We start from the raw sequence: 27672 nt of genomic DNA on the forward strand, positions 1-27672 counted from the left end.
GTCACCTGCAAGACCGCCTTCACCTGTGCCGCCGTCCTCGAAAGGCTCTCCGCCCTGGACTGCGATCCTCTAACGGAGCGCCGCTGCCATCCATGCAGGGGTGCCGTCTGTTGTGAGACACTGGGGTTGTACAGCTTGAAATACGTGGTCTGCAGATAACGCATAACCTGTGCGCTCCAAGTGAGACTTACTACTGTAATGATACTAGCAAACAGGCTGCTGGTCTGATGTTCCATCTAGAACCACCACCTCCACGTGGGAACTCAGCAGGAAGATGTTACTAGAAGCCTTCAAAAGGACACTCTGAGGGCCCAAGGGGTAGGGATAGACACTCTTTCATTACATAGCACATTAAGGAGGTACCCAACTACTTTAAAAGACTACCGTGATCGAGACATATTAAATTAATTTTAAGGGTAATTACCTTAGCTGGGAGAGTCAGGGAAGGATTCCTCCAGGAATATCTGACTGAATCTGGATCTGAAGGTGGAAAAGCACGCCAAAACTTCCCTGGCAGGAAAACCAGCGCATGCAGCATGCAAACGCCTTGTTGCAGGGAGAAACGAACACCTGGGGGTTGATGGCCAGACCACAGGGGACCTAGCAGGCCACGGCGGGGCCCTGAAACCAGAGCACTGAGAAGCCCACCCTTTGCGCTTCTTACACAGTAGTGTCCATACTGTGAAGCCATCAACCTGCCTGCCGCGGGGGGAGGGGGAAGTGTTCAGCAGCAGGAGAGCCTACAGTGGACGTGAAGAGGCTGCTGTAACCATGGCAAGGGGACTGCACCAGAGCCACGGTGAGACTGAGGGGAACGGAGGTGCTCCCAGGGCCAAGAAAAGCGGGGCAGCACCAAGCGATGAACTGGACTCAGAAGAGGCAGGACACGAGGGGCGTGCCACGAAGCACCCAGGTTCATACGCGATGCAACCAAAAGCATCCTCGGACAGGGAACCCTGAAAAAGAGCCAGGTGTTTTCTGGAAGGGAATTATGTTTGATTTAGACATGCTAAGTTTGAAGTGACCCCGACATAAAGAAGAGAAGGTCTTTACTCAATTAAGCATATGGTTTGCTTGGTTAATGCTCAAAATGTCTTTAAGTGGCAAATATATTAACTGAGTGGAGGACAGACATGGATCAAAATACAGATGTGATAAAGAATCTGAGTAATAGTTACCTTTCACTGTAGGAAAACCCCACTAAAAGCAGAGATACTGCCAGTATCTCTGACCAACCCAGAATGGAATCTGCCCGAAGAGGGTGCTCACACAAGGGTCGTAAATGGCTGGGGGCAGTGCGCAGGACGTGTGGTATTTCCTGCCTTGCTGAATCAGTTTGTACTCTGCAAAGTTCAAGAGCCACTGCTTTAACTGACTCAAGGATCTGGTAAGGAACAGGTATTCTGAGATTCACATTCACCTACTTCCATGTTATAGTTTACAGAGATTTCCAAGACTATGAAAAACATGAACTCAGTTGAATTTTATCATATTCCCCTCTCCTCCAATACTAGAGGGCCTGGGGTAATCTTGCAATCAAATCTATTTTTAAAAGATATGGTTGTACTTAGTTACATCTTAAGTATCAGTGTTAACTGTGCTGGATTTATGACTTCAGTCTGCACCGCTGTGCGAACACGGGAACAGCAACGCTCCCTGGACGAGAGTGCGAAGGACGATGCTGGTGGGCCTTGCCTCCTGGAGGCTGCTGCCTGGTGGCAAGAAGACAAACAATACACAGGGCAGGACAAATATGGACTCCTAGACAAGAGTGGTGTAGAAGAGAGAACCCAACCGGCAGGAACACCGAACGTTTTCCAAAGCGAGGCTCAACAGCTGCACACGCGATGCCTCAGAAGGAGCATCAGTGCGTCCAAACTGTCAGGACGCTTCAGTGTTTTCAACTCCTCGTAAGCTTCAGAGACAGCCCCAGGAAGCCCAGGGGAAAGTGCTGGGGACTGAGATGAGAAAGCAGGACGGTGGAGCGTCAGGCCTGGGGCCAAGACAGGCGGGACACGGGAGTACAACGTCACCAAGGTGGGAGGCCTGAGCTGCACACAAAGCCCAAGACAGCCACCTCGCTGCTCCAGGCAACCTTTCGAGGGAGCCGCCTCGCCTCATCTGGCAACACTGCTCCCAACAGGCCTCATCTCCCCCCAAATGCTCCGTCTCAGGTGCACCTGCCACTCCCCATGGGGCCCCGCACGTGAGGGCTTGGGGACAACTCCCACGGGGCCCCGCACGGGCCTGGAGAGCACAGCCTTCCCTGGTGGAGACACGGGTCCAGGGGCTGCCCCCGCGAGCGCCTTCTGCTAGGCTCGGCCCACACGAATGATGCCAAGCTTCCAAGCACAAGGCTAGCGCTTATTCACATGAAGACTTTAAGCCTCCTGCCCATCACTCAGCAGGAAAAGCCTGGCTGACCATTCTCACCAGGGCACATTCTCTGGATCCGCCACAGTATTAACTGTCGTCTGTGGTCTCGCTTAAAAAGTGGAGACGTTACTTTCTTGTGTGCAGTGATCTGTGATCCTTCAGCAGTAAAGGTTTAAGGGAGTAGGCAAAAATCTAGACGGATTACACAAGACATAAAGAAATGCCTTGGCAGCTCCGTTTCCTCCCCAGGCCTGGATCATTTTTTTTTTTTTAATATTTATTTACGGCTACACCAGCTCTTAGCTGCAGAATGCTCAATCTTCGTTGTGGCATGCCAGATCTTTTTTTTTTAGTTGCAGCATGCGGACTCTTAGTTGCGGCATGCGGGCTTCTTAGCTGCGGCACACGGGATCTACCTCCACGACCAGGGATCGAACCTGGGCCCCCTGCACTGGGAACGCTGAGTCTTACCTCCTGGACCACCAGGCAAGTCCCAGGCCTGGATCATTTTCGCGGCTAGCCCCGCCTCTCACTAAGGTCTGCCTGGGCCAAGAGGGGACTCGGCCGCTCGCGCACAGCGCTGCTCCGTTAGAGGCCTCCGCAGCCCTCGGTGCTGCTCCTCAGCTCTAGCCCAGGTAGATTATGTCCAATCATCAGGCAGGTAAAAGGAGGAGGCACACAGCAAGCGTCCCCACCCCTTGGGCACCAGCCTCTGCCACGGGGAGAACTGTCCTGGCATTTGCAATGTTTTTCCATTCAGCTCGGGCTCAAATGGCAGCCTCTCCCTAGCACTCAAAACGTACACACACAGCAAGTAAGGTAACTTGTCCAAGGCCATCAGCTAGTCATCTTGGAGCCAGGATTTTTTTTTATATTTATTTATCTATGTTAAATAACATAGTTGTGGCACACGGGATCTTCGCTGTGGCACGCAGGATCTTCGTTGCAGCATGAGGGATCTTTCGTTGTGGTGCACAGGCCCTAGAGCGCAAGAGCTCAGCAGTTGCGGTGCATGGGCTTAGTTGCTCGGCGGCATGCGGGATCTCAGTTCCCCGACCAGGGATCAAACCCATGTCCCCTGCATTGGAAGGCGGATTCTTAACCACTGGACCACTAGGGAAAGTCCCTGGAGCCAGGATTTGAAATGAGGCAGTCCGGCTCCAGAGTTCTTCCAACAAGAATCACTGGCTTCTCCAACATTGAAATTTTCACGGGGTATCTAAGTGCAAGGCACCAGGCCAGGTTCTATTTTATAGTTCTGCTCTGACTGTCCCATTCCAGTTTGCTTAAGGAACCTGCGATCACAACCCCACTGAATGATAGTCAGAAGCGGGCGCTCCCAAACTCTCAGGGAGGCAGATAAATGGTTGTACTGAACACCAGGGAGAGAAGGACGGCTAGAAACTGACCAAGCAAGGCAATTTAAAGGCCACCCCTCCACAGGGGAGGTGCAACGGCCATGCAAAGACTATGGGCTTTGGGTCACAACCATGGGATGAAATCCCATCTCGCACATCCAGCTGTGTGAACTTAAACGTGCTTTCATGTGAAAAATGAGCATCCCCTACAAGTGAGATAATGCAGAGAAAGCTCTATCTGGCTCATTAAATCTACTCAATAAGTGGCTATTATGACATGAGGGCTTTTCTAACAGTGAATAAAAACGTGTACCTGGTCAACTAGTATTACTTCACTTTCCAAATCTCATCACTACAGCCTCTCATACTACCTGTTTGACTTTTGCTATATTCGCACGTTAACCCACATAAATGTGTCTGAGGTCCTAGTTACTCATCTAAGACAAATCGCACCTTCACTGATGTGCTTCCTAAAACCACACTGTACACCAGCACTGAGGCCCTGTGCCGTACATCAGCAAACACTGCAGTGGAGTCATATCTGGCATGAGACCTGTCACTGGAGGAAGATCGATGGCCAATGCCATGGAAGAAAAAGCAGAACTGAGAAATGGGCACTGGGTCACTAAGCGACTTACAATTTGAATTCCTGCCTCTGCTTCTACTGTTGTGCATTCACTGTATAGGCATGTGCGCCCTAGGAGGGTGGCTCCCAAGATCCTGACCCACGTCGATCAGACGATCTCAGACTAAAACATCCCATGTCCTGCAATCCGTCCTCCATGCTTCAGACTTAAACATGTCCAATCGTGTATCCCCATTTTTTTCAGTAACAGTGGTCACTAACCATGACCTAGGGGTAAGAACACCTAGTTCAGTTCAAACACCTGCTGAGGGTCCAGTAGGTGTCAGTTACTGGGTTGGAGGCTGGGGTTTACCTACAGAAAACTACAAACACTTCTTATTTCAAAAGGAAGCCATCATAATTCTCTGTAAGCTGAACAGAGCATGCTGTTTTGTAGCTTTCAAGTGTTAAACTGGAAACTTCAGTGGCCACATTCAGCTGGCTATTTCACAACTCCTTGCTGGACAAGGGGTTCTGTGTGATTCTAAAAACAGTGAGGGGGCTTCCCCGGTGGCACAGTGGTTAAGAATCCACCTGCTAATGCATGAGACACGGGTTCGAGCCCTGGTCCGGGAAGATCCCACATGCCGCAGAGCAACTGAGCCCGTGCGCCACAACTACTGAAGCCTGCGCCTAGAGCCCACGCTCCACAACAAGAGAAGCCACTGCAATGAGAAGCCCGTGCACTGCAGTGAAGAGGAGCCCCTGCTCGCCGCAACTAGAGAAAGCCCGCACACAGCAACGAAGACCCAACGCAGCCATAAATAAATAAATAGATAGGGAAAAAAAAACAGTGAGGCCAAGGGTAGAACAAAGCCAAATCACCTTAAACTCAGCCATAATGGGTCCTCAGAAGTCATTTTATCCTGAGCTTTTATTAGCAGAGACACTTCTTCCGTGGCACCGACATCTCGCCCAGTTCCTGCCTGCACACTCACAGTGACCATGAAGTACCTCCTGTGCAGTGTTCCACTGTCAAAGGCTGCAGAGGGATTTAGAGACACTCAGACACTCCATCACCAGTGCCAACATCTTTTCTCAACTCCTGTCCACGCAACGTGGCTTCCAGATCACTCAACTTCCCGGTTGCTTACCTCTGACTAGATCAGATTCACTGTACTTCTTAAAATGCCTGCCTCTTTGTAAAAGTACCGTCCATTACTAACACATGGTGATGCCATAAGGATGTGGAGAATTTTACAAACCTCTAAAAACTCACTCAGCTTTCATGTTCTTAATTGCACTCACAGGTACCACCAGCCTCAGCAGTCATTCTAATTGTTCAGGAAAGCGTACTGCCGTCGGGCTAAGCTTCTCGACAATGCCAACCCTTGCTTAGTCCAGGCCACGCATTCCCAGCGGGGGTGTTATTAACAATGGTTTGTGGCCCTCTAGAAGCCGCAATATAAAAACAGATAGACACAGTACATACATGGTATTAAAACTTTACTGGGGTAGGGGAGACAATTAGGGGAAAAAAAATCTAAAAAGCCCTGCGGAGCAGAAGGGAGGTGCAATAATCAAAAGTGGTTGAGAGGGCTTCCCTGGTGGCGCAGTGGTTGAGAGTCCACCCGCCGATGCAGGGGACGTGGGTTCATGCGCCGGTCTGGGAGGGTCCCACATGCCGCGGAGCAGCTGTGCCCGAGGGCCATGGCCGCTGGGCCTGGGCGTCCTGAGCCTGTGCTCTGCAACGGAGGAGGCCACAACAGTGAGAGGCCCGCATACCGCAAAAAAAAAAAAAAAAAAAAAAAAAAGGTTGAGAAAGGCTGGTCTAGGCCTGTGCTGTCCTACACAGCAGTCACTAGCCATTTAAATGAAATCAAATACAGCTCCTCAGCCACACAAACCACACTAAGTGCTCACAAGCCACACAGCTAGCACCTACCGCACTGGCCAGCACAGAGAACATTTCCATCATCACCGGAAGTTTTATGGTATGGTGCTGGTCTAAACAACCCTGGAGGATTTTACGAGCATTAGCAGATAGTCCTCAAACATCTCATATCTCGATGTATGGCCATTAATTACTGATTATCTAGCCCATCTTCTTTCACTCTTGAAAACACAGTAGAGATACTAGCTCCTCAAGAGCGAACTTTAGAAAGTATTAGTTAACATGCGAATTTTCATGAGAATATTACAGCAAGATGTTGTCTGCATCATAACCACTTCAAAGTATTTGGAGCCACCGGCCCCAGCAGCCTAGGCGTGTCCAAACACTGCCCTAGGTCCTTTGTAACCCACTGAGACGGAGGTCCAGTTAACTGTTTGAAAGCAAACCGCACTGTGAACTACACAAGGAGCATCAAGGACCAGACACAGGTCACACTGGCCAATCTGCCTGCGTAAGGTAAAAGTATGAAAACGTCAACCACATCTTGAAATCCTCCTTTGATTAGGTGTGAAAGTCTTCTCCTGACAGCGCAGACAGTTTCATTAGATCCTCTTAGGAGCTGGATGCGATTGCGGACGGTGGTCACACGTATTTTGTTCTCAAGAACCCTTGGAAGAACCATGGTGACTGAGGTGTCTCACACAGCTAGACTTACATTTCAAAACAATTTCTTCCTGGCCACTTCCTAATCAAGAAGCCAAAATAAAAGACAAAAATCCAGTCAGGTAAGTGATAACCTGTCTCCACACTGGGCAGTTTTTAAAGCTCCGAAACAAGTACAGCAGACGTTGCAGAATGTAATACGCCTGGTCAGGTTAGGCGCCAACAAGTTAACGCCACCGCTCACGGGTCCATGTTCTAGAATCTCAGGCAGGGAAGCCCAGGTCACGTGATACAACATGCCACCAAGACAGAGGGAAAGAAGCCAGAGAGGCAGGCTGAGCTCTATCAGATGAGAAGCAAATGTGTCCTTTACCCTCCTAAGAGAGGAAAGGTGGAAACCAATGGAAGACAGATTCAACCAGAGTCCCCAGGAGGGCGAGGTGGAGAGCACCATTAAGCCAGCAGCCTTCCTCCTCAAGTCAACACAAGCTGTGGCCAAAGGCCAGGCTACAAATGTGAAGGTTGCATTAGTGCTGCCTCTCCTCCCCCGCGCTCCTGCTATTCTCCAGTCAAGAGACCCCCAAAGAGGACTCTCCCTGCAGGGCAGCCCACCCCTCCTCACGTTTAACTGAAGACATAAGGACTCTCGATGGCCGCTGGCTGTCCGGGTATGCAAGAGCCCTTTAGTTCCAAACACTGGTTTGCTTCTTCCAAACAGTGAACTTCAATTTCAACTTCTGCACTGTCACACCACCTAAACTCCCCCACCTCTCCAAAGAATAAGATCAAAGGAATACAAAACTGTGGCTACACAGCATTTACCTCTCCGACACTGAAGCGCACAGGTGGAGTTACCCCCAGGGGAAATGCTAGTTACAGCAGCAAACTCTTGTCCAAAGTTTAAGGGTCTACAGGCTCGAAACCTTGGGTATTGCTTCCAAGTCAGATACTAGGAATATAGGAGTACCAGGAGTCCCATACCTTGTCACAAGGGTCATCATTCTCAGAACAGATACTTGAAGAAAATGTTCCCAAATACATCAGCTTTAAAATAAAGACCATATTTCATATCATGTCATCAAAGTACATTAAACCTAATATGTAACCACTGGGGCTTCAATTCACAAAGCCTCCCCAACAAAAACATTTTTAAAACAAGTGTTTAAAAATTTTAATATGAAAGGAAAGAAGTAGAGAGAGTAGCATTATCAACTCATATGCTGTAAGGGAACTTGCAATTAAAAAGAGTATGGGGGACTTCCCTGGTGGTCCAGTGGTTAAGACTCTGCGCTCCCAATGCAGGGGGCCCAGGTTCAATCCCTGGTCAGGGAACTAGATCCCGCATGCCGCAACTAAAGATCCTGCGTGCTGCAACTAAGACCCAGCACAGCCAAAAAAAAAAAAAAGTATGGGATGCCTCCAATGGGAAATGATGCACTACTTAGACTCTGGGGTCTCACCGCCCTTGACCAACTGTAGGTTGTAGTAATGACGGTAGAACAAATGGCTCTTGTCTACACAAATGAATTCTATCTGCACAAACTTCCACCACGGAAAAGGCAGTTTTGTGTCCAACTGCAGGTTCCCTGCAACATTACCAACTTCCATGTATGTCTGTTCTTTGTTCATTTCATATTTAAATGACAGTCATGATCTTACATTTTCTTGAAAATTATCTTTTAACAGTACCCATCACCTAGGGGCTTCCCTGGCGGTCCAGTGGTTAAGACTCCGTGCTTCCACTGCAGCGGGCGCAGGTTTGATCCCTGGCTGGGAAACTAATATCCTGCATTCCGCTCACCCCCCCAGGCCCCCATAAACCAAAAACAACAAAAAACCCAACAGCTAGACTTAAACAGCCAACATTTCCAAAAAAGTTTTAAGCATTTTGGTTCATCTTCGGAGGCAAAAACGCAATACTCTGAAGAGAACATGAAGAGCGACAAGATTCCTACTGGTCTACAGCTGGTCACACAAGGCTGGTCAGCAGGCTATGGCTCCAGGGGCATTCCCAATTCCTTTCCCCCGGAGGGGCTCAGATCTGCTCCTCACTCACATGCAAGAGGAACTTGGGGGATGAGAGACCAACCAAGGGCTTGGGACCTGAAAGCTCTGGTTCAAATCTGGGCTCTGAAACTTATGAGCTGTGCAAGTTGAGGTAAGTAATTTGCTCTCCTTGGGCCTTACACTGAATTCCTAACTCTGTAAAAGGTGGGTGTGTTCCTGAGAAGATATGAGAATGAAGAGGCAGAGGAGCCAGAGACCAACGTGTCTCTACTTCTCAAATTCCTGGAGCTACAACTGGGTCCTGGTGACATTAATCCAGTACAACGTTCTCCAACTCAGTGTGCTGTGGGGTTCCTTGTCCTGTGACAGCTCAATTACAGAACCTATTTTAGTCTCCACCCTTCTTCCTGAGATGAGCCCCATGACTGAGGGAATCTTCCACCAAATATAAAACTTAAAATTAAGATATATTCTTTCTTAACATTTAAAGATACAAGGAACAGCAGCAAGAGTCTAATCAAGAACGAAGCAACTGCTGCAAACACACACGGCCCTCAGGGACGCCAGTGAGCCCCAGCTAGTCCACCTGTACTGAAGCACAGCTCCAGAACACACATCCCAACGGGCATCAACCAACGAACACAGAACAGACTACACGTAAGCAAAATAATCCGGGCCCCCAGGACTAAAAAGTCAAAAACGGAGAAGAGAGGTGAAATCACGAGATGTCTCACCGTCACCACGCTGGGCGGGACATGGATTCCCAGGTTCTCCTGGGAGGCTGCCAGGAACCCTCCACCCAGTCCACGGCAACCAGGAGCAGTGCAGTGATGGCCCTGACCGCACACCAGGCTCCTGCCCACAGCTTCCCACTTCTCCAGATCCAGTCCCTTTCCAGCGCCCTCAACTCATCTACCTCGGACTCTGCCGTGACATGTTTTTAACTGGAATGACCTTCCTGCCCCTCCTCACCGTCACTGCTTCTCACACCTATTCACCTATCCTGCCTAACCCAACCCAAATAACACCGGAACACCTTCTAACGTGAAGAAGTCTCTAGGTTCTCAGCTGGCCCCTCTACCTATGCAGACACAAACGCAAAAACAGTCACATGAACTCTGATGTGCTCCACTGAAAAAAGGCACTCAAACACTGGCAGCCTCAATACACAATAAACGTGTGCCCAACTGCATTACTCCAGAGGACAGGATCCGGACCAGTGGTTTAACAAATGAGTTTTGAATCAAGGAAACGGAATAACCACCAGTTGCTGAATAAAGTAGGATATATCAAGAAGCACCGGGAAAACACTGTCATGGTAAGCAGAAGACAGGACACTCATCAGGAGAGCAAGTGTAAGATTGAACTAAATGTACCACATGATTCCTTTCTGCAGTCATGACTTTATAATCAGCTACCAAAAATGTTACAAAGTGTAAATTCTGATGAAGATTATTTCATATAATAATTCCTCACTCTGAAAGCCCATGATTAGAGAAAAACAATTAGTGTATCCTGCCTTTTCAATAGGAATTGTAGGACCTCCCTGGTGGCATAGTGGTTAAGAATCCGCCTGCCAATGCAGGGGACACGGGTTTGGGCCCTGGTCCGGGAAGATCCCACATGCTGTGGAGCAACTAAGCCCATGCGTCACAACTACTGAGCCTGCACTCTAGCGCCTGACAGCCACAAATACTGAGCTCACGCACCTAGAGCCCGTGCTCCACAACGAGAAGCCACCGCAACGAGAAGCCTGTGCACCACAATGAAGAGCAGCCCCCGCTCGCCACCAACTAGAGACAGCCCGCGCACGGCAACGAAGACCCAATGCAGACAAAAATAAATAAATAAAATAAATTTATGGGGGAAAAAAAAGGAATTGTACAAGTGGAGAAAAATTTGCCAGTTGACAAGTGGGAAAAAATTTTTAACACATGAATGCCAGTAGAAGGAATACATGATAAAAAAATAAGGACCTACTGTATAGTACAGGGAACTATATTCAGTATCTTGTAATAACCTATAATGGAAAAGACTCTGAAATAGAATAGATATATATCTGTATCATTTTGCTGTACACATGAAACTAATACAACATTGTAAATCAACTAATTTAAAAAAGAGAGTAGAAGGAATACAGAAGGAATGACTGAAATAGAATTTTAAAAAATCATTTTGGGGCTTCCCTGGTGGCGCAGGGGTTAAGAATCCACCTGCCAATGCAGGGGACACGTGTTCGAGCCCCGGTCCGGGAAGATCCCACATGCTGCAGAGAGGCTGGCCCGTGTACGGCCAAAAAAAAAAAAAACCTGTTGGCTTGGCGACTGCAATGACCTTTTTGCCAGTCAGAGTACATCTGGCCATTCTCAAATCAGACTAGTTCCCTGAATTGTAAGAAGTACTTGTGAAGCAGAGGTATGGTAAAGATCAGCATAATGATGCTCTGGGGCCTGTCTCTAGGAAGAGTAACTCTATTAACGCCAGATGTACTAGTTAGGGTTCTCCAGAGAAACAGAACCATTAGGATGAAGGAACAGAGCCTAATGGTTCGGTTGACACCATATATAAGCCCACGTTTTACCAGTTACGTTTAAGTGATATTTAAAATCTGTTGTTAAAAATAAACTTCATTAAGTCAGAAAAAGATAAATACCGTATGCTAACACATATATGTGGAAACTTAAAAAAAAAAAAAGGTTCTGAAGAACGTAGGGTCAGGACAGGAATAAAGACACAGACATAGAGAATGGACTTGAGGACACGGGGAGGGGGAAGGGTAAGCTGGGGCGAAGTGAGAGAGTGGTACTGACATATATACACCACCAAATGTAAAACAGATAGCTAGTGGGAAGCAGCTGCATAGCACAGGGAGATCAGCTCGGTGCTTTGTGACCACCTAGAGGGGTGGGATAGGGAGGGTAGGAGGGAGACACAAGAGGGAGGGGATATGGGGATATATGTATACGTATAGCTGATTCACTTTGTTATACAGCAACAACTAACACAACACTGTAAAGCAATTATACTCCAAAAGATGTTAAAAAAAAAGAAAAAGAATGTATACATAAATGTATCACTGTCACTTTGCTGTACAGCAGAAGTTTACACAAAATTCAATTACAATAAAATTTTTTTGTTTGTAAAAAAAATAAAACTTCATATATATGAGATTTATGTTTATGTAACACTGTATGAGATTATATAATACATACATGAGATTTAGTACTTAGATTTAGTAAGGAAGCTCTCAGTGATTATGGAGGCCGAGATGTCCCACGATCTGCAGTGTGAAGGCCTGAGAACCACGCGAGCTGGTGGTGTCAGATCCAGTCTGAGACAGAAGACAGGAGAAAACCTGCAGACAAAGTGAATTCTCTTCCTCAGCCTTTCTTTCTAGTTGGGCCTCCCACGATTGGATGAGGGCAGTCTGCTTTGCTCAGTCCACACATTCAACTGTGAATCTCATCCAGAAACACGGCAAAGACACCCCCAGAATGATGCTTTAGGCAAATACCTGGGCATCCCTTGCCCGGTCAGGTTGACACACAAAATTAACCATCACACCAGGTAGATGTGAAAACCCGGCAGACTGCAGGGCTCAGGCCAAAGTCCAGCTCCTTAGGCTGAGGAGGAAGTGCTAAAGAACAGGATGTCAGAAGTTTCCGAACACTCTGCTTCCATTTCAAAGGTTACTATCCACAGGTTATTACTGAAGTATAGCTTTAAAGGGACTCAAACTGTGCTGGCAAGATTCTGGCAAAATAAAGATCCACATGCCTCAGAAGATCACCGATGCACAGCTTGCCTCGGATAACATTTAGGAATATCACTGCCAAACACTAACTCAAGGTGGAAACACACCAGTACCACGCTGCAAAGGCAAAGGGCCGAACGGTCCGTAACTAGGCCAGGTCTGCGTGCTTCTGCACAGGTCCACGCAGCGCTGCTGAGCATGCTACAAGGCGGTGGTGCGTGGTCGACTTAGGACAGCAGCTTTAGAATAGAGGTTCTCAGTTTCCCTACTGCTGCTTACCAACCTTGATGTGACTACAAAATCACATTTCAAGGTCAGAGGTCTGTCAGTTAAGATGCTGTTTGGCTTTTATTTGGGAGAAAGAACTTGTTTGAAGAGAAGATACTGATCTTAATTTCTGCGTGTGTTAAGAACATCACCCTGTGGTGCAACCATCACAACTACCTATTTCCAGAACTTTTTCATCAGGGCAAACAGAAACTATGCAGATTAAGCAATAACCCCATTTCCTGCTCCCCCCGCAGGGGAGAGGTAATCTCTATTCTACCTTCTGTCTCTGAATTGGCCTTATCTAAATAGCTTTTGTAAGCGGGGTCATACAATATTTGTCCTTTCCTGTATGGCTTATCTCACTTGGCATGCTTTCATTTCAAGATTCGTCCACATTGCAGCCCACACCAGAACTTCATTCCTTTATATGGTGAGTAATACACCGCTGTATCTAGATACCATATTTGACTTATCCATTTACCACTTGATGAGCACACAGGTACTCTCTACCTGTTGACTGTTGTGAATAATTCTGCCGTGAACAATAGTGTACGGGTATCTGTTTGAGATCCTGATTTCAAATCTTGTGGGTATATACACCTAAGTGCCAGGACATACAGTACTTTTGTTTAATCTCCTGAGGAACCACCACACTGCTTTCCACAACTCCAGCATCATATTACATTCCTACCAGCAATACACGAGGGTCCCAATTTCTCTACATCCTCACCAACACAAGTTTTTTGCATTTTTAAAAACAAGAGCCATCATAATCCGTGTGAAGTAGTATATTACTGTTTTGAATTTCCTATCGACTAGTGATGCTGTGTATTTTTTGTGTGTGGATCAGCCATTTCTATATCTTCTTTGGAGAAATGTCTATTTGGGTCCTGAACCCATTTTTAATCAAACTGCTTGTTTGTTGTTGACTTGCAGGAGCTTTAAATATGTATTCTGAATATTAAGCCTTATCAGGTGTATGATTTATAAACATCTTCTCCCATTCTGTAGGCTGACTTTTTACTCTCCTAATGCTGTCCTTGGAAACACGAAAGTCTTTAATTGTGATAAAGTCTAATTTACCTTTTTTTTCTATTGTTGCCTGTGCCTTTGGTATCATATCCACAAAATCACTGCTGAATCCATCTCCTGAAATATCCCCGATTTCAACTTTTTTTTTTTTTTTTTTTGGCCACACCACGTGGCATGTGGGATCTTAGTTCCCCAACCAGGGATCAAACCCACGCCCCACGCAGTGGAAGTACGGAGTCTTAACACCACTGGACCACCACAGAAGTCCCTCAAAGTTTTAACTCTTTAGATTTAGGTCTTTGAGATTTAAATACAAGATGTGACACCATAAAACTCCTAAAAGAGAACATAGGCAAAACATTCTCTGATGTAAATCATACCAATGTTTTCTTAGGTCAGCCTCCCAAATCAACAGAAATAAAATCAAAAATAAACAGATGGGACCTAATCAAACTTACAAGCTTTTGTACAGCAAAGGAAACCATAAACAAAACGAAAAGACAACCTATGGACTGGGAGAAAATATTTGCAAACAATGCAACTGACAAAGGTTTAATTGCCAAAATATACAAACAGCTCACACTACTCAATAACAAAAAAACAACCCAATCAAAAAATATGCAAAAGACCTAAACAGACATTCCCCCCAAGAAATACACGTGGCCAACGGGCACATAAAAGGAGGCTCAACATCGGTAATTATTAGAGAAATGCAAATCAAAATTACAAGGAGGGGGATTTCCCTGGTGGTCCAGTGGCTAAGACTCCGCACTCTCAATGCAGGAGGCCTGGGTCCGATCCCCGGTCAGGGAACTAGATTCTACATGCTGCAACTAAAGGATCCTGCATGCCGCAACTAAAGATCCCACATGCTGCAACTAAAGATCTCACGTGCCACAACTAAGACCTGGTGCAGCCAAATTAAAATATAAAATAAAATACAATGAGGTACCAACTCACACAGGTCAGAATGGCCATCATTAAAATGTCTACAAGGGGGGGCTTCCCTGGTGGCGCAGTGGTTGAGAGTTCGCCTGCCAATGCAGGGGACACGGGTTCGTGCCCCAGTCCGGGAAGATCCCACAGGCGGCGGAGCAGCTGGGCCCGTGAGCCATGGCCGCTGAGCCTGCACGTCCAGAGCTTGTGCTCCACAACGGGAGAGGCCACAACAGTGAGAGGCCCGCGTACCTCAAAAAAAAAAAAAAGAAAAAAGAAAAGTCTACAAGGGGAGCCTGTGCTCTAGAGCCTGTGAGCCACAACTACTGAAGCCCATATGCTCTAGGGCCCGCGTGCCACCAACTCCTGAGCCTGTGGTGCTGCAACTACTGAAGCCCGCATGCTTACAGCCTGTGCTCTGCAACAAGAGAAGCCTGCACACCTCAACGAAGACCCAGTGCAGCCAAAAAAAAAAAAAAAAAAAAAAAAATGGCTACAAGGGACTCCCTGGTGATCCAGTGGTTAAGAATCCGCCTTCCAATGCAGGGGATGTAGGTTCAATCCCCAGTCGGGAAACTAAGATCCCACGTGCCATGGGGCAACTAAGCCCACATGCCACAACTACTGAGCCTGAGCACTCTGGAGCACACACGCCACAACTAAGATCCTACATGCCACAACTAAGATCCGACGCATCCATATAATTTTTTTAAAGTGTACAAATAATAAATATTGGAGAGGGTGTGGAGAAAAGGGAACCCTCCTACACTGTTAGTGGGAATGTAAACTGGTGCAACCATTATGGAAAACAGTATGGAGGTTCCTCAGAAAACTAAAAATAGAATTACCATATGATCCAGCAATCCCACTGCTGGGCACATAGCCAGACAGAACTTTAATTCAAAAAGATACATTCCCCTATGTTCATCGCAGCGTTATTTACAATAGCCAAGATATGGAAACAACCTAAATGTCCACTGACAGATGAATGGATAAAGAAGATGTGGGGTGTGTGTGTGTATGTATATACATGTATATGTGTGTGTACACACACACACACACACACACACCACACACGCTCTGGAATATTACTCAGCCATAAAAAGGAAAGAAATAATGCCATTTGCAGCAACACAGATGGACCTAGAGAATACCATACTAAGCAAAGTAAGTCAGAAAGATAAATACCATATGATATCACTTACATGTGGAATCTAAAATACAACACAAATGAACATATCTATGAAACAGAAACAGACTCACACACATAGAGAACAGATGTGTGGTTGCCAGGGGGGGAGAGGGGTGGGGTAGGGATGGATTGGGAGTTTGGGATTAGCAGATGCAAACTAGTATATATAGAATGGATAAACAAGGTCTTACTGTATAGCACAAGGAACTATATTCAATATTCTGTGATACGCCATAATGGAAAAGAATATGAAAAAGAATATGCATAACGAAGTCACTTTGCTGTACGGCAGAAATTAACATAACATGGGAAATCAACTATACTTCAATAAAATTCTTTTAAAAAAGATTTAGGTCTGGGCTTCCCTGGTGGCACAGTGGTTAAGAATCCGCCTGCCAATGAAGGGGACACGGGTTCGAGTCCTGGTCCAGGAAGATCCCACATGCCGCGGAGCAACTAAGCCCGTGCTCCACAACTACTGAGCCTGCGCTCTAGAGCCCGTGTGCCACAACTACTGGGCCTGTGCACTACAACTACTGAAGCCCGCACACCTAGAGCCCGTGCTCCACAACAAGAGAAGCCACCGCAATGAGAAGCCTGCGCACCACAACAAAGAGTAGTCCCCACTCACCGCAACTAGAGAAAGTCCACACGCAGCAACAAAGACCCAACACAGCCAAAAATAAATTAATAAAATAAATTTTAAAAAGAAAAAAAAGATTTAGGTCTTTGATTGGTTTTATTTTTTTATTTTATTTTATTTTTCTTGCAGTACGTGGGCCTCTCACTGTTGTGGCCTCTCCCGTTGCGGAGCACAGGCTCTGGACGCGCAGGCTCAGCGGCCATGGCTCAGGGGCCTAGCCGCTCCGCGGCATGTGGGATCTTCCCAGACTGGAGCACGAACCCGTGTCTCCTGCATCAGCAGGCAGACTCTCAACCACTGCGCCATGAGGGAAGCCCGGTTTTAATTTTTTTATATGATGATAGGTCCAGGTCCAAATCATTCTGCAGGTAGATGTTTTCTCAGCACCATTATGATTTGCTGAAGGCACTGCTTTCACCACTGAATGGACTTGGAACCTTTGTCAAAATTCAATCCACCGTGAATGTGAAGATTAATTTCTGGGCTTTCTATTCTGTTCCACTGGTTTACATGTGTATCCTTATCCCGATACCACACTGTTTTGATTACTATAGTTTATTTATTTATTTAGCTGTGCTGGGTCTTAGTTGTGGCACGCAGGATCTCCGTTGCTGCGTGCGGGATCTTCGTTGTGGCATGCGGAGTCTTTTAGTTGAGGCATGAGGAACCTTTTAGTTGCAGCATGTGGAGTCTTTAGTTGAGGCATGCAGGGTCTTTAGTTGTGGCATGTGGAATCTAGTTCCTTGACTAGGGATCGAGCCTGGGCCCCCTGCATTGGGAGCGTGGAGTATTAGCCACTGGACCACCAGGGAAGTCCCCTGTAGTAAGTTTTAAAATCAAGAAGTGAGAGACCTCCAACTCTGAGCTTTCAAAATTGTTTGACTATTGAGGGTCCCATGATTTTCTACATGAATTTTAGGATAAGTTTTTCTATTTCTGCAAAAAACGTCACTGGGATTTTGATAAGGATTGCGTTGAATCTGTAGCTGGTTTCCCAAGAATATTAATTTTTCTAATCCATGAATGTGAGATGTCTTTCTACTTATTTACGTCTTTAACTTCTCTCAGCAATGTTTATAGTTTTTACTTTCCAAGTCTTTCTCACCTACCAAGTTAAATTTATTTGTAGGTATTTTATTCTCTTTGATACTCCTGTACATGGAATTGTTTCCTTAATTTCCTCTTTGGATTGTTCATTTTTAGTCTACAGAAATGCAGTTGATGGGGACTCCCCTGGTGGCGCAGTGGTTAAGAATCCTCCTGCCATGCTCGCTTCGGCAGCACATATACTAAAATTGGAACAATACAGAGAAGATAAGCATGGCCCTTGCGCAAGGATGACACGCAACTTCGCAAAGCGTTCCATGTTTTTATTAATAAGGCAATTATATTAAAATATCTTACTAAAAAAAAAAAAAAAAAAAGAATCCACCTGCCAATGCACGGGACACAGGTTTGAGCCCTGGTCCGGGAAGAGCCCACATGCCACGTAGCAGCTAAGCCTGTGCGCCACAACTACTGAGCCTGCACTCTAGAGCCCACGAGCCACAACTAATGAAGCCCGCGCGCCCAGAGCCCGTGCTCTGCAACAAGAGAAGCCAGAGCAATGAGAAGCCCATGCACCGGGATGAAGAGTAGCCCCCGCTCGCCACAACTAGAGAAAGCCTGCACACAGCAACGAAGACCCAATGCAGGCAAAAATAAATAAATTAGTTAATTATAAAAGAAAAAGAAATGCAGCTGATTTTTGTGTGTTCACTTTGTATCCTGAAACTTTGTTGAACTAGTTTATTAGCTCTTAGCAGGTTTTAGTTTTTTAATTTTTTGGTATGAAATCTTTAAGGTACTCCACGTATAAGACCATGTATCTCTTTGCTTTCCAATTTAGATGTTTTATTTCTTTTTCTTGCCAAACTGCTCTGGCTAGAACTTTCAGTAGTCTTTGGAATAGAAGGGGTAAAAGTGGGCATCCTTGCCTCGTTCCTGATTTTAGAAGACAAAGTATTAGTCTTTCACCACTGAGTATAACGTTCACTGTGGGTTTTTCATACATGGCTTTTATTATGTTGAAATAATTTCCTTCTATTCCCAGTGTTTCGTTTTCATTGTGAAATGGTGTTGAATTTTGTCAAAGGCTTTTTCTGCATCAACTGAGATGACATGGTTTTTTTCCCTTTCATTCTGTTAATGCGGTGTATTCATGATCGCTGTTTGGTTGTGGAACCATCCTAGCATTCCAGGAATAAATCCCACTTGGTCATGGTATATAATCCTTTTAATATGCTGCTGAATTTGATTTGCTGGTATTTTGTTAAGGGCTTTTGCATCACTGTTCATAAGAGATACTACTCTGTGGTTTTCTTTTTTTTGTAGTGTTTGTCTGGCTTTCGTATCAGAGCAATGCTGGCCTCACAGAGTGAGTTAAGAAATCTTGCCCCCTCTTCAATGTGCGGGAAGAATCTGAGAAGAACTGGTGTTGTCTTTAAACGTCTGTTAGAACTCACCGGTGGAGCCATCAGACCCAGGGCTTTTCCCTGTCAGGAGAACTATGATAACGGACTCAATCTCCGAGCTTGACCCAGGGCTTTTCCCTGTCAGGAGGTCTATGATAGCGGACTCAGTCTCCCAGCCTGACAAGTATGATTGTCTATTTCCTGTTTAGTTCTGGCAGTTTGTGTGCTGCTAGGAAACTGTCAATTTCATCCGCGCTATCCAATTCATTGGTGTGCAAGTGTTCCTAAGACTCTCTTATAATCCTTTTTATTCATACAATGGGTAGTAATATCCCCACTTTTATTTCTGATTTTAGTGATATGAGCCTTTTTAAAATTCTTAGTCAATCTAAAGGGTTTTCTGCACTAATCTTTGTTAGCATTTGTAGTTATAAATTTCCCCCCTAGCACTTCTTTGCCGTGTCCCGTAAGTTTTATTTATTTTTAAAACTTTATTTATTTTGGCCACACCACACAGCACTCGGGATCTTAATTCCCCGACAAGGAATCGAACCCATGCCCCCTGCATTGGGAGCGCAGTGTGTTAACCACTAGATCGCCAGGGAAGTCCCATGGCCCATAAGTTTTAGTATGTCGTTTTTATTTTATCTGTCCCTAAAAAAAATTTTTTCCCACATCGCACGGCTTGCGGGGTGTCTTTGTTCCCCAACCAGGGATTGAACCCGGGCCGTGGCAATGAAAGCACCAAGTCCTAATCACTGGACTGCCACTGAATTCCCTGTCCCTAAATATTTTAAAATTTCTCTTGCGATTTCTTCCTTGGCCCATTAGTTCTTTAAGAATGTGTTATTTAATATCTACACATCTCTGGATTTTCTAGTTTTCCTCCTGTTACTGATTTCTAAACTTCATCTCTTTGTGGTCACAAAGGTACTTTGTATGACAGTCTACTTTTTAAAACATACGGAGACTTAAATTATGGCCCAACATATATTCTATCGTTGAGAATGACGCATGTCTACTTGAGAAGAATGCGTGTTCTGTTGGTGGTGGATAGGGTCGTGTGTCTGCTGGACCGAATTGGTTTACTGTGTCATTCAAGTCCTCCACTTCCCCACTTATCTTCTGTCTGGGTCACTCAGTATTACTGTCGAACTACTTCTCCCTTCAGTTCCGTTAATTTTTGCTTCATATATTTTGATGGCCTGTCAAATGGTGTGTAAATGTTAATCACTGTTTTATCTTCTGGCTGTACTTAATCTACTTTACCTCAGATTAGTATAGTCGCCCTCTCTTTTGGTTACTATTTGCATGTATCTTTTCCCCACTCTTTTACATTAAACATTTTTATGTCTTTGGCTCTGAAGTGAGTCTCTTGTGGACAGCAAGTAGATAGATGTTTTTCTCTCCAATCTGCCAATCTGTCTTTTAACTGGACAGTTTAATGCATTTATAGTTAAAGGAATTACTAGTAACGAAGTACTTATTTCGATCATTTTCCTTTGTGTTTCATATGCCTTATGGCTTTTCTTCCCTCACTTCCTGCATGGCTATCTTCTTTTGTCCTTAGCTGATTTTTATAGTGAAACATTTTAATTCCCTCTTCATTTCCTCTTTTGCGTATATCCTATGGCTCTTTTTTCTGATTATCATGGAATTACATCTGACATCCTAATAACAGTATAAGGCCAATTTATACCAGCTTAACTTCAAAAACATACAAGAGGGCTTCCCTGGTGGCGCAGTCGTTGGGAATCCGCCTGCCAATGCAGGGGACAGAGGTTCAAGCCCTGGTCCGGGAAGATCCCACATGCCACGGAGCAGCTAAAGCCCGTGCTCCACAACTACTGAAGCCTGCGCTTTACAGCCCGTGCTCCACAACAAGAGAAGCCACTGCAATGAGAAGCCCGCGCACCACAGCGAAGAGTAGCCCCCGCTCGCTGCAGCTGGAGAAGGCCCGCGCGCAGCAACGAAGACCCAACGCAGCCGAAAATAATAAATAATTTTTTTAAAAAAACATACAAGAACTGTTCCTATACAACTCTGACCCGCCTCCCTTTCACTTACTGATGTTACAAAATTACATCTTTATGTTGTGTGCCCCCCCCACAAAGGGGGTTTTTAAGTAAGTCTTTTAACACCAGCTACAACAGCACCAGCTTTTGAAGGACAAGCCCCTCGCAGGCAGGTCTGGTGGTAAAGAACTCGTTCAGCTTTGGTTGATCTGGGAAGGTCTTAATTCCTCCCTCAGTTCTGAAGGACAGTTTTGCCAGGTATAGGATTCTTGATTGACAGCTTTCCCCTTCAATACTCTGAATACTTCAAACCATGCCATCTGGCCTCCAAGGTTTCTGATGAGAAATCTACCGATAATCTTTATTTGATCTTTAGCTCACATTTTTTTCTCATTTTTTTCCTTGAAATAAAACATTTTTATTTAGTTAGTATCATTACCATAGTTAGTCTTGTTAATATAATTAGTATTGTTACTGTAGTTGGTTAGCACAGGTAGTATGCAGGGAGCTCAGATACTGCAGGTTTGGTTCCAGACCAATGCAATAAAGTGAATACAGCCATAAATCAAGTCTTTATATGCACATAAACTTTTAGGCATTTTATATGCACACAAACTTTTTTGTGCATATAAAAGTTATGTTTACACTATACTGTAGTCTATTAAGTGTGCAATAGTGTTATGTCTAAGAAAATATACATGGCCTTAATTTCAAAATACTTAATTACTAAAACTACCAAACATCCTCTGAGCCTTCAGGGAACTGTAATCTTTTTGCAACAGTAACATCAACGATCACTGATCAAAGATCACTATAACAAATATAATAATAATGAAAAAGCCTGACGTATTCTGAGAATTATCAAAATGTGACAGAGACCTGAACTGAGCAAATGCTGTTGGAGAAATGGCACTGACAGACTTGCTCGACGCAGGGTTGGCACAAACCTTCAATTTGTAAAAAAATGCATATTTGCTGAGCTATTTGTAATGAGGTGGATGGACCTAGAGTCTGTCATACAGAGTGAAGTAAGTCAGAAAGAGAAAAATGAATACCATATACTAACGCACATATACAGAATCTAAAAAAAAACGGTACTGATGAACCTAGTGGCAGGGCAGGAATAAAGACCCAGACGTACAGAACGGACTTGAGGACACGGTGGGGAAGGGGAAGCTGGGACGAAATGAGAGAGTAGCACTGACGTATATACACCACCAAATGTAAAATGCATGGCTAGTGGGAAGCTCCTGCATAGCACAGGGACATCAGCCCAGTGCTCTGTGACCACCTAGAGGGGTGGGATAGAGAGGGTGGGAGGGAGGCTCAAGAGGGAAAGGATATGGGGATACACGTATACATATAACTGATTCACTTTGTTATACAGCAGAAACTAACACAACATTGTAAAGCAATTATACTCCAATAAAGATATTAAAAAATGCATATTTGCTAAGCGCAATAAAGCAAACTGCAATAAAACAAGGTAGTTAGCAATGTTAGCATAGTTAGCATTGTTGGTTAACATTGTGAGTTAGTGTAGTTAGCAGGTGACGGGCCTCACTGAAGCCTCCCTGCTGACAAGGAGGCTTGTATGGACTGTTCAAAGCTCCTCAAAACCACTGGCCAAGGTAACTTCACTAAGGTGATGCTGGCCCAGCTGGTCATCAGGGTCCTTAAAAAAAAAAAATCAACAGAGCTCCTCCAGCCTCCAGGCACTTTTTCATGAAGTCCACAGCATGAAGGTTTTTTTTTTTTTTTTTGGCGGTATGCGGGCCTCTCAGTGTTGTGGCCTCTCCCGTTGCAGAGCACAGGCTCCGGACGCGCAGGCTCAGCGGCCATGGCTCACGGGCCCAGCCACTCCGCGGCACATGGGATCTTCCCGGCCCAGGGCACGAACCCGCGTCCCCTGCATCAGCAGGCGGACTCTCAACCAGTGCACCACCAGGGAAGCCCAGGATTTTTTTTTAATTATTTTATTTCTTAGAGTACAGTTGATTTACAATGTTGTGTTAATTTCTGCTGCACAGTAAAATGACTCAGTTATACATATATACCTTCTTTTTTATATTCTTTTCCATTATGGTTTATCACAGGATATTGAATATAGTTCCCTGTGTTATACAGAACTTTGTTATTTATATATTTTACATATAGTAGTTTGTACAATATACGTTAATCCCGAAGTCCTAATTTATCCCTCCCCCACTCCCTTTCCCCTTTGGTAACCATAAGTTTGTTTTCTATGTCTGTGAGTCTCTTTCTGTTTCATAGGTTCATTTGTGTCATATTTTAGATTCCACATGTAAGTGATATCACATGGTATTTTTCTTTCTCTTTCTGACTTCACTTAGTATGATAATCTCTAGTTGCATCCATGTTGCTGCAAATGGCATTATTTCATTCTTTTTTTATGGCTGAGTAGTATTCCACGGTATATATGTACCACATCTTCTTTACCCATTCATCTGTCGATGGACATTTAGGTTGCTTCCATGTCCTGGTTATTGTAAATAGTGCTGCTATGAACACTTTGGGTGTACGTATCTTTTTTTTTTTTTTTTTGCGTTACGCAGGCCTCACTGTTGTGGCCTCTCCCGTTGCGGAGCACAGGCTCCGGATGCGCAGGCTCACCGGCCATGGCTCACGGGCCTAGCCGCTCCGCGGCACATGGGATCTTCCCGGGCCAGGGCACGAACCCGTGTCCCCTGCATCAGCAGGCGGACTCTCAACCACTGTGCCACCAGGGAAGCCCCGTATCTTTTTGAATTAGAGTTTTGTCTGGATATATGCCCAGGAGTGGGATTGCTGGATCATATCGTAATTCTATTTTTAGTTTTTTGAGGAACCTCCACACTGTTTTCCATAGTGGCTGCACCAGCTTACATTCCCACAACAGTGTAGGAGCGTTCCCTTTTCTCCACACCCTCTCCAAAATTGGTTATTTGTAAACTTTTTGATGATGGCCAATCTGACTGGTATAAGGAGATACTTTATTATAGTTCTGATTTGCATTTCTCTAATAATTAGCGATGAGCATCTTTTCACGTGCCTATTGGCCATCTGTATGTCTTCTTTGGAGAAGTGTCTATTTAGGTCTTTTGCCCATATTTTGATTGGGTTGTTTGTTATTGAGTTGTGTGAGCTATTTATTCATTTTGGAAATTAAGCCATTGTCAGTCACACTGTTTGCAAATATTTTGTCCCAGTCCGTAACTGTCTTTTCATCTTGCTTATGGTTTCCTTTGCTGTGCAAAAGCTTGTAAGTTTGATTAGGTCCCATTTGTTTATTTTTGTTTTTATTTCTATTACCTTGAAAAAATGACCTAAGAAAACACTGGTATGCTTTATGTCAGAGGACGCAGCCTGTGTTCATTGCAAGCAAGACGTTCGTTATAGGATAACAAAGCACCATGAACCAGCCTGTGTGGGGAGTCAGAGAAGTGCCAGGGGGTGTGCCCCCTCAAAGAGGGTTGGGGTCACTTTCCTGTATAGTAGAGTTCCCTGACTGCAATGTGGGACTTGTATTCTACTGTGATTTCTCCTTTTTATAACAGTGGCACGGAGCGGCCCCTCTAAGAGGCTTGACCAAAGCATGGGCTGTTCGGCAGCTTGAGGTTCTAGGGGAGCTCCGCATGAGCCAGACATCCTGGGGGGTCCATAGGGAGGAGTCTTGATAACACACAGCAGCCCAGAGGGGTGGAGGGGATGATGGAAAGGTGCCTTTTAAAAAGCAAGTTCCAGATTCCCAGGAACCTGGTATTTCCATTTGAGGTGGTGAATCTGTGTGCCAGGTGTCCGTCTGGGAGCTCCCGCGTGGGCTCCTGGGAAGCCCGAGGAACGCTGCTCAGCCCACTGGCGTTGTGTGTACAGCCTTTCAATGCTCAGGGACCCTGCCCATGAGTCTGCATCTGACCCATCAGAGAGGCTCCGCCTTCGTGCCACACCCTGGGAGCACAGCTGGGGAAGCAAGAGGAGGGCTGGGGCGGGCTGGGGATCTTGCTGCACTCCTTAATCTCCCCAGTTTTGGTTTTTTAGGCTAAGCAGCCCAATGTGCAGTCAGCCAGTGCTGCTCTCCTTGAAATCCATCGCCAGCTTTCATCCCCTCCCTGGCCAGTCCCAGTTCCTTACTGGGCTTTCGGGACGCTGTGTGACTGGCCCCCTGCAGACCTTTCAGCACCGCCCACGCCTTGCACTTTACTCACTGAACTGCTCAGTTTCCCACAGACACTTTGCATGTGCGGTTTTCTCCCTGGGATGCCCACAACCCAGGTCAAGCACCACTGGGCTCCCCAAGAGGAATCAGACACAGATCCTGTCTGAAGAGCTCCCAGTGCAGCTGGGGAGATGAGACAGGGACCCAACTACAGTGCAGTCACCTGTTTACAGGGACCAAGGAGGACACACAGCACAGCCCACGCTCACCTGCGGTGGGAGGGATCAGGGCAGCTTCGTGAAGGAGGTGAAGTCTGGCTGGGCCCCGAGGCGTGGGTCTGAGTGCAGGAAATGGAGAGCAGGCATCCGGGCGGTGGGAAGCTGGGGTGTCAGGCACACGCAGGACAGAAATGGGGAGCGAGGCTGGGAGGCAGGGGCTGGACCGCCTTCTCCCCAACACACACACCCCCGCTTCCAGGACCACCCCCACTGGTGCACCGTGCTCAGCGGCTCCAGCTCAGGGCCTGGAAGCAGGCGGCTGCAATGATGGAGCGCTCAGCTCTCCTCCCCCTTGAGCCTCGGGCCGGACTGGCCCGTGGCTGCCTCTTACTTCCCTCATTACTGCAAGTTGAAACAGGAGAGTTTAATCCATTTACACTCAGGCTGCGTTCCTTTCTCGCCATTCTTTTCTTTCGGTTCCTCACACTGAATAACTTCAGTTGTCTTAACGTTCAACTTGCTGGTTCATTCTTCTGCTCACATCACTCTTAAACCCTTCCAGTAAGTTTCTTCTTTCAGTTACTATACTTTTCTGTTCCAGAATTGTTTGGTTCCTTTTTATAATTACTCTTTCTTGATACCCTCATTTTGTTCAGACACTGTATTCCCAATTTCCTTTACTTCTTTGCCCATGGTTTCCTTTGGCTCCTTGAGCAGATTTAAGACAGTTGATTTAATGTCTGACTAGTAATCCCAACATCTGTGCCTCCTCTGGGATGGTGTCTGTCAAATTCTTTTTTCTTTTTTTTCCCTGTGAATGGGCCACATGTTCCTGTTTCTTGGTTATGTTCCGTAATATTTTTTGTTAAGAAATGGACACTCTGAGTATTTTATAGTGTGGAATTCTGGAAATCTGATTCTCCTGCTCTCCAAGGATTGCTGACTGTTGCCTGTTCAGGGCTAAAACTGTCCACTTGTGAGCCCACCACTCGCTTAGCAAAGACCAGCAGACTATCCCCTCAGGAAGGCTTCATCGAGTCAGGTCCCAGAGTTCCAAAACAGCTGATTCCAACCCCTCTTTCCAGCTCAACGGCTGACCTGGTAGAGGAACCGGCCACTAAAGCTTCCTACTCTGTCATTTTGTGTGACATCACTGTGGTCTACAGTCTTTTAATTTAAATATCAGTGACTCAGTCCAATTTTTAGACCTTGACCAAACTCATTCAAGCCCTTGAATCACTGCTAGTTCTCTCAGCAGAAAATGCCAGGGACATGCATATTCTTTCAATGTAAGGTATGGTTTGTTTTCCAGTTTTGGTAAAGGATCAGGACGCGTCACTCCTCCCTGAATGTAACTCCTTCCTTAAGCATCTCGTGACCACAGAAGAGCACAGCGAGAGAGACAGTGTGTGGCAACAGGCAAAGATCATCTCATCTCACAGCGCAGACCCCCGCGTCAGCCTAGTTGCTCCAGGGTTTAAGTACTGTGCAAAGCACTAGGGTGGAACGTAGTTATTAAGAGGTGGCTGACAAGGAGCATGACAAAGAATCTGCTTCTGGAGTCTTTACTCCCGGGACAGCTTCCGAGCGCCTGTGGCTGCAGCTGAAGTTAACACTTCCAGCTCCGTGCCCTAACCCTAACCACATTAGGAGCCTGGACATTTGCTAGAATATTTATCTTCTTTTATCTTAATAGAAACATCTTTCTGGAAGCATACATAAGAAAAAATACAAAGAATGCTCTGTGCAGGAGAACTACTTAGCTCTCACTCCAGGAACCTTCTCTAAAACATGCCTTTGGGCTTCCCTGGTGGCACAGTGGTTAAGAATCCGCCTGCCAATGCAGGGGATACCAGTTCAAGTCCTGGTCCGCAACATGCCACATGCGGCGGAGCAACTAAGCCCGTGCGCCACAACTACTGAACCCCACGCACCAAGAGCCCGCGAGCCGTAACTACTGAGCCCGCATGCCACAACTACTGAAGCCTGCACACGGAGCCCGTGCTCCCCAACGAGAGAAGCCACCTCAATGAGAAGCCCACGCACCACAACGAAGACCCAGAACAGCCAAAACTAAATAAATAAAATAAATAAATTAAAAAAAATAAAACGCCAGTTTTGAGGCAATTAATTTGTACCA

General features: G+C 45.8%; 1 protein-coding gene and 2 non-coding genes across 3 annotated transcripts in view; 2 read left to right on the forward strand and 1 right to left on the reverse strand.

Moving 5' to 3' along the window:
- The window catches only part of RAB7A (RAB7A, member RAS oncogene family), a 69725-nt gene that overhangs the window by 25998 nt on the left and 16055 nt on the right, over nucleotides 1-27672 (reverse strand). The gene's annotated exons all lie outside the window — the stretch shown is intronic.
- Nucleotides 8116-8188, forward strand: TRNAG-CCC. The gene has a single exon. It is a non-coding gene; the product is annotated as a tRNA-Gly (tRNA).
- On the forward strand, nucleotides 17956-18062 carry LOC114908223. The gene has a single exon (XR_003796913.1). It is a non-coding gene; the product is annotated as a U6 spliceosomal RNA (small nuclear RNA).

The sequence above is a fragment of the Monodon monoceros genome, unplaced genomic scaffold (assembly GCF_005190385.1).
Source record: "Monodon monoceros isolate NGI ecotype Baffin Bay Population unplaced genomic scaffold, NGI_Narwhal_1 Super_Scaffold_3, whole genome shotgun sequence".
NCBI classification, from domain to species: domain Eukaryota; kingdom Metazoa; phylum Chordata; class Mammalia; order Artiodactyla; family Monodontidae; genus Monodon; species Monodon monoceros.